Genomic DNA, 8,082 nt, shown 5'->3' with positions numbered 1-8,082 from the left:
TTTTTTTTGAAACGGAGTCTCGCTCTGTCACCCAGGCTGGAGTGCAGTGACGTGATCTCGGCTCACTGCAGTGTCCGCCTCCCAGGTTCAAGTGATTCCCCTGCCTCAGCCTCCTGAGTAGCTGGAATTACAGGCACTCACCACCATGCCTGGCTAATTTTTGTATTTTCAGTAGATACAGAGTTTTTCCATGTTAGCCAGGATGGTCTCAAACTCTCGACCTCAGGTGATCCACTCGCCTTGGCCTCCCAAAGTGCTGGGATTACAGGTATGAGCCACCATACCTGGCCAAGAATGTATTATTCTTGTTTTTTTGTTTTGTTTTGTTTTTTTGTTTTTTAATTAGGAAATAGAGGCTGCTGTAGGCAAGTGACTTGCCAAAGATTCACAGCTAGTAACTGGCAGAGCTGGGAACTAAATCTAACCATGTCTCACAGGCACCAAAGTCAGCGTTCTTTCCCCTGAGGCAGAACAATCATTTTACCTTCCTATAAGAAGCTGTGAATCTGTGAACCCTTGTTTTCTCATTCTCCCTTTCGAGTTTGGGAGAAATAGGGACAAAGGGGCACAACTTCTGCCAAGCTCTGAACTTTTGAAATTATTGCAAATTCAAGGTGTGGCTGTCTTCAGCAAATTTAATTAACTGTTACATGTTGAGACTCATGTTGAGAGATTGGGGCTAATCCAGAGGGGAGTTTTAGGGGACATAATTCCATGAAGATAGTAAGATATAATGGACAAAATAAGGATATGAGTATCAGAAAGGCTTGGATCCAAGTCTTAGCTCTTTTACTTTGTAGCTTTAAGGAATTTCACAGTATAGCAAAATGTAAAACCTTAAAAAAATTGTTAAGAATAATTTATTTGACAAATATTTATTGAGTACTGACCGTGTACCTGGTCCCATTCTACATGCTGAAGAAGTGAATAAGACTTAATGAAGTCCCTGTCCTCTTGAGGTTTAGATGAGAGAGCTTGGCACACTACGGCCTGTGGACCCGATTGGGCCCACTGCACTGCCTCTTTTTCTATAGCCTGTAAGCTAAGAATTATTTTTTTACAATTTTTAATGTTTAGAATTAAAAAAGAAATAATATTTTATGACATGAAAATGTTGTGAAATTCAAACTTTGTCCATAGACATAAATACACCCCTTCATTTACATGTTGTCTATGGCTGCTTTCATGCCACAACAGCGGAATTGCATAGTAGCAACAAAGACTTTATGGCCTGCACAGCCTAAAATATTAACTGTCTGACACTTTACAGAAAAAGTTTACTGGCCTTTACCTTAGATTCTAGAGTACTGATAAGAACACGTGAGGCCCAGAATGGGAATCGGGAGGTTGGGGAAAGGTAGAATAGCAAGGAAATGGCAGGAATGGAGTTAGTATACAAAATATTTGCCATGAATCCTTAAACACTTGGTGGAGCAGTGTCATAGATTTGGTTCCAAACTTTCTAGAACAAACAAAAAGAGAGAAACCAATGGTTATATAACTAAGTTCCTAAGGTAAAAACAAGCCAATTGTTCAGGTAAACCATAACTTTTCTGGTTTTGAGGCCAGGAAAAAATTTCTTCCATGGATTATTTCACATAACAACCTCAGTATGAACCAACGGCATTGTCTCAGAACACAATTTAGTAAAAGCTATTCAATGTGGGGATGGGAGGGGGTTCAGTATAATTTCTACAAGTCCAGTACAATTTTCACAAGTAGTTGACTCTGAATGCTCTGGTTTGATCCACTGATGCTGATGTGATCACTCATGCTATCACAGTTGATTTATTTAAGCTGTTTTCACCTTGGTTTCCAGATCTGTAAAATGGGAAGACAGTTCACCTGATAGAACTATTATTGCTAGGATTAAAAGGAATAACAAAATATCTGGCTCATAATCAGCATTCAAAATATGATACTAATTTCCCTCCCCTGTCCCTCTTCTCACTATGATTTGGCTCTTCTGGGACATAGCCAAGAAAGGGAAAACTTTAATGTAGACCTCTGCTTCCGTTTTTAAGTCATGTCATGACCTTCCTGTCAATCTGGGTAGAAGGTTGGGTAACTCAACTTATGCTCATCACAGTAAAATTTGTCTTGTCTGTTGCCAAGCCTTGAGATTGGCCAGATTCTATCAGCTCAGCACACACAGTAACTAACTCAGCCCTTCTTCCCTCCCTCCTGCAAAGTTCAATCCCAGTGGCATTCCCCTCTTCTCCTTCCTCCAGTCTTACCCTGGGCTGCTGGCGGCAGCTACTCTGATCTAATGGTCTCAGTTAATATAAGTACTGATCTGACTTGTTCGGTATCAGCCTAACTATCTAAATCTGGGCCTCAGCTTTGCCTGGCTTCATTTTCTGCTTTCAATCAGTTAGCAACAGGCTGGCATGATGCAACTTTTTTCAAAAACCCATGCTTCCAGCTTTGGCTACAGAAAGCAGAACTGAGGTGGTTTTTGCCTGGGTGGAGAACCCCCTAAACCTCTGGTATAGTTGCCTCTTTGAACCTTACCTACACTATCTATTTACTTCTTACTTCCTTCTTGCTCCCCTCCTGATTCTGGCTGCTTCTCCTAGTAGATTCCCCGGCATCTGAAGAGTTACCAGTTAAGCAAAAGCTGCACACAGCTCTGACCCTGTGCTATAACTGATAGTTGTTTGCTCCTGGTACTGGCCAGTAGCCTGAATGGCGGGATTCGAGGGAGGCAGCTGTTACCTCAGCCAGCCCAGTCTTCACCCTGCAGTTGTCACCCCATTTCAGCTCTGTTGTTTAGGACTTTGCCTGCCATCCTGAGGATCAGTACACAGGCTCCATTGTGTTAGTGAGCCAACTGTGCCACAGTCCTCCCCCATCTTTACCCCTTGCTTTGACTTAACATTTGAGTGGCCTTAACATTCTTCACATTTTTTCTCAGCAATTAAAAGTAACAAAAGCATGGTGCATGTTAAATTGCTTTTTTCCATGACAGTCAACTTTAAAATAAGAATCAATAGTGTTTGCTGATGGAATTTTATCAAGGATCCTTTTCTGTTCCAGACATGAGCTTGATACTTTCACTCTTCAGTTGCATCTAATCATTGTGATAGGCCTTATGAGGTAGGATTTACCCTCCCCTTTTTATAGTTGGAGAAACAGAGGCTCACAGACACAAAACAACTTGCTTAGAGTTACCTAGGTTGTAAGGTGCAGCGATGGGGCTTGACCTCAGCTTCTTGGGTTCAAGATTGGGACTCTTTTTCTTCATACCATATTTCTTCAATTGCATTGGCTACCTTCTCCTTTCTATTTTTCTAAGGACCACTTACTTTTAGGGGGTACAAAATTATACAAGCATATTTTTTTCTGCCTTCATTTGAGTTTATTGCCTCTTAAGTGTCCTGACTTTGCAAAAGGCAGACATGTAGCTACCACAAAAGGATTTAGGACTTCCCTTTGGGTAATGAAGAGGGAGGAGGGCTATATCCCATCTACTTTACATGTATTTGTTTATTTAATCAGGCATAATCCTTTGCAAAGGGAGAGACAAAGATGAAAAGCCATTGTCTCTGCCTTCCAAAGGTTCGTGGTGACACTGGCATGCAAGCAATCAGCCCCAGCCCAATGTGATCCATGTTCTAATAGGGGTGAGAAGAAATTCTAGTAGGAGCATGGAGCAAGGAGACCTTCATTCTACCTGAGGTATTGAGATGACAAGGAAGAGCACACCATGGACTAGGACTTTATGACATGGATTGAGGGGCCCTTCTTAGCTCCTTTCCTCTGTCTTGGCTGGAAAGGAAAGATTGCATCTGGTGGCATGCTTTTGGGCTTGTAAGGCCTTGCTCAGTCACAGAGCCATCAATTCTCCACTGAGGTGACTAATGCTATGAGTGGCATTTGCATCTGCTCTAAAAGTATTAGGAACAGACTTGCTCTTGCAGTAATGGGTGTTGCTGGCCATTATCCACATTTTCTTGTTTGGACTTATGCTTTAAAAATCTACTGTTTGGTTTTTATTCTCTACTTTTCTTGGAGCCTGACTCTAAATTGTTTTATAAGTATAAATAATGGCTAAGGAAGGCTTTAAGGTGAGCATGGAGGAGTGTCATAGAAAAAAAGAGATAATTCTAGGAGACTGGGGGAATCTACAAGAGGAAACAACCTCCTCCTACTCTGTGCCTTCAGGTTGGGTATAGATGAGTATAAGGAAAGATGAAAAAAAATTGCTAAGGTTGAATACTGATGACCACCAGGTCCCAATAAATCTGCAAATGTTAAGATTCTTTGGTTATGCTCATTTGACAGAGATTAGAGACAGAGGGAACAGGTTGGGCTTGAGAGGGAGATCAAGTTTGTAGTAAAAGCCAGGTTTTGGACTAAGGTTGAAAAGAAATTAAAAGGAAGTACAGCTTGGTGGAAAGACTACAGGCTCAAGAGACTTAGTGGTTGAAAGCTCAGGCTCCTGAATCTTCCAGATGTGAGTTTGAATCCTGGCTCTGCCTCTTCCTAGCTGTGGGACCTTAGGCAGGTTACAACCTCTCTGAACCTTAGTTTTCTCATTTGTATAATAAGGATAATATTTGTGCCCATAGGATTACTATAACAACAAAGTGAGTTCTCTACATGCCTAGCATATCAAAAGTACTCAATAAATGATAGCAGTTGTTTTGCTTTCATAGGAGACTATTACTAGCTACTTGATCTTAGTTAGGTCAGCTTTACTTCTTTGAGCCAGTTTTCTCAACTGTAAGTGGGGACAATACCACCATCGAAGGCAAGGATTTTGCATGGATTAAATTAGATTAGCTATACAAAGAATCTGGTAAAATAATAGAGGCTTAAGAAATGGTAGTATTACTAGGTAACAACCTCTCAGGAAATGGCAGGCATGGAAGATGGGGTGTTTACTCTTCTGTATTCAAGGCCCTTTGAGAAGCCTCAAGCCTAAAATGTAGATGGCATAAAAGAGTTCAGAGCCATATTTTCAACCCACAACCTGTCCCTACCATGCCAAACACCTAGGAGGAGGCAAACTAACCTCAAGGTCTAGCTCAATTCTCATTCTGTCCATGAAGCCTTCTGACAATCCTACCCCAGTTAGCTCTCCCTTGATTCACATATTTTGGCACCCAAGATTGGCCCTCTAATGTGGATGCTGATTTATAGTATTCACACTTATTTCCCATGAATATGACTTATATCCCCAACTCAGTTTTGAGCTCCTAGAGGGCAGGGGTCATTTGTGTGCCTTTTTTTTTTTTTTTTTCGTGAGAGTGTAAGGTTGGGCACAAAAGCCCTCACAAAACCTCCATGTTGAATACCGTTCAATTTAGGTTTCAGAGAGAGAAAAAGAGAGAGAGAAAGAGTGATTAGTTGTTTTAAAGCAGGTTAAGTACATGTAGAGTACTTCAAAAGCAGCCTATAAAAGTCAGCTGGGTCTAACATTTAAGTCGGTGCAGCAGGCCAGCATGGCACATGTAATAAGCCTATGTAATGAGCCTGCATGTTGTACACATGTACCCTAGAACTTAAAGTATATTTTAAAAAAGTAAAAAGTCAGCTGGGAGAGATAGAAGCTTATAGACTTAGATCATTGGCTCATTCATCTGGAAAACAGTCCAGTTCCCATGTTATACTGGTAAGGAAATGATCTGCTGAAGGTCACACAGAAAGTTAGTTTTAGTATTAAGCATAGAATCCAGGTTTCTTGACTACCAGTTACATGACTCTCCCCTTTCTGCCTCACCAGTTTGACACTGTGGCTTAACTGTGACTGAGACACATTAGAGGCAAGAGAGAACAGCATCGGGGTCTTCAGCCAAGAAAATCCTTTGCTGCTACCTCAAAACTTGACTTGTAATGAATAATCATTTGGAGGTAGCAATAAAGGGCCCAAGAGGACACGAGGTTAATGATGTTTGTTTTCCAAGGCCCTAGGTTCATGTTCATTAGGATGTGGCTATAACTTGGGAATGAATAGGGTTCACATTTTAGGGATGTCATCTGGTTCACTCATCAAGGAAACTGATAGCCCTGGAATGGGCATGGTTTCAGATAGACATGTTTTCCAGCTCTGACAGTCCAGCATATCATTTCTTTACAATCCCCCCCTTCCCGTCCGAACTCTGCCTCCCAGCAGTAACCAGTGGAAATGGGACAGCACTCTCAGCTCTGCTACTCTGTGGGGTGCAGTGAGGAAGCAACATCATATGGCCTAGTGGTCCTCCATCTTGGCTGCACATAGCATCACTTGGGGAGCTTTTAAAAATACCCATGCTCAGGGTCTATCCTAATCAATAAAACTAGGATGTATGAGTGTGGGGTCCAGGTACTTTACAATTTTAAAGCTCCTTACATGTTTCTAATGTTTCACTAGGGTTGAAGAACAGTGGTAGTTGGGACTACATAGGTTTCAGAAATCAGATGGACTGACCAACTCTGAAGTTACTTCTCATCTCTGAGTCTCTGTTTCCTCAACTGTAGAACGGAGATAATACTTTCTGTCTTGCAAGATTATGGCCAATGTTGAATGAGAAAATGTGCATAAACCACTGAGTACAGTATCACAGTATGTGGAACAGAACAGCTGTTCAATAAAGGTTAGCTAAAAAAAGTTTTGCCAGTACTATTGTATTGCCATTACTATTATTATTATTATAATTTATAATTTTTTATTACTAATGATAACAAAACAGCAGACAACTGGAAAGACAGTAGATGTGGAAACAGGAGGTGTGGGTTTCAGTCTTCACTCTGCCATTTAACCTATGGTTGTAGGCGAATCAGTTTACTTTTCTGAACCGCAGTTTCCTTCTCTGTAAAATGGGGTTAATAAGACCTATTTATTCATCTCTCTCAAGCTTATTGTAAACATTAAGCAGTTATCATCTGGGAGAGTGCTTTGAATAGTATAAAGTACATTAGAAAAATTGGATTATTATTATCATTTTGGTTATTTTTTTCTGCTGCAATTCTGTATACCCAGCCTCGTGTTAAGGGGAATGACATGTCCAGAATGTAAGATACAGACTAAATGGAGAGACAATTCATATGAGTGCAGATGAATAGTGTTTTGTTTCTTCCTTAATTAGAATACCAATCACACTATATTATCATTATTTCTTTACATATATATCTTGCTCACCAGAATGGCTAGATGGATGAATTTTTTAAAGAAACATACATGGTAATATATAAGAACTTCATGAACATTTACATTGATGTAAATTACATATACCTACTAGGGTGTTCAGAGGGTTGAGATTTTAGCTGGGTCTTGAGGAATGGTTATAATACACAGGAGACCTAAGAATAGGGACACATATAGGGCAAGAAGCAGGACAGAGTCTGACACTTACTTACCTCTGCTGTATACTAGACATTGTCTATAGGTCATCTAACTGAGTCCTTAAAATCACCTTGTGAGGAGAGGTTTTTTTTCTTCTTCTTTTTTTTTTTAAATTATACTTTAAGTTCTAAGGTACATGTGTACAACATGCAGGTTTGTTACATATTTATACATGTGCCATGTTGGTGTGCTGCATCCATTGACTCATCATTTACATTAGGTATTTCTCCTAATGCTATCCCTCTACCCTCCTCCCACCCCATAACAGGCCCCGGTGTGTGATGCTCCCTGCCCTGTGTCCAAGGGTTCTCATTGTTCAATTCCCACCTATGAGTGAGAACATGTGGTGTTTGGTTTTATGTCCTTGTGATAGTTTGCTCAGAATGATGGTTTCCAGCTTCATCCATGTCCCTACAAAGGACAAGAACTCATCCTTTTTTATGGCTGCATAGTATTCCATGGTGTATACGTGCCACATTTTCTTAATCCAGTCTATCATTGATGGACATTTGGGTTGGTTCCAAGTCTTGGCTATTGTGAATAGTACCACAATAAACATATGTGTGCATGTGTCTTTATAGTAGCATGATTTATAATCCTTTGGGTATATACCCAGTAATGGGGATGGCTGGGTCAAATGGTATTACTAGTTCTAGATCCTTGAGGAATCGCCACATTGTCTTCCACAATGGTTGAACTAGTTTACAATCCCACCAACAGTGTAAAAGTGTTCCTATTTCTCCACATCCTCT

At 40.5% G+C, this 8,082-nt stretch overlaps 1 protein-coding gene across 1 annotated transcript in view; it reads left to right on the top strand.

Annotated features, from left to right (window-relative positions):
* The window catches only part of OPHN1 (oligophrenin 1), a gene marked incomplete at its 5' end in the record, with an annotated part of 249,567 nt that overhangs the window by 222,899 nt on the left and 18,586 nt on the right, over nucleotides 1–8,082 (top strand). The gene's annotated exons all lie outside the window — the stretch shown is intronic.

This window comes from Mandrillus leucophaeus, unplaced genomic scaffold (assembly GCF_000951045.1).
Source record: "Mandrillus leucophaeus isolate KB7577 unplaced genomic scaffold, Mleu.le_1.0 Scaffold1046, whole genome shotgun sequence".
NCBI classification, from domain to species: Eukaryota; Metazoa; Chordata; class Mammalia; order Primates; family Cercopithecidae; genus Mandrillus; species Mandrillus leucophaeus.
Note: the sequence above shows the minus strand (reverse complement) of the source record. Positions and strands in the feature narration are given on the sequence as shown.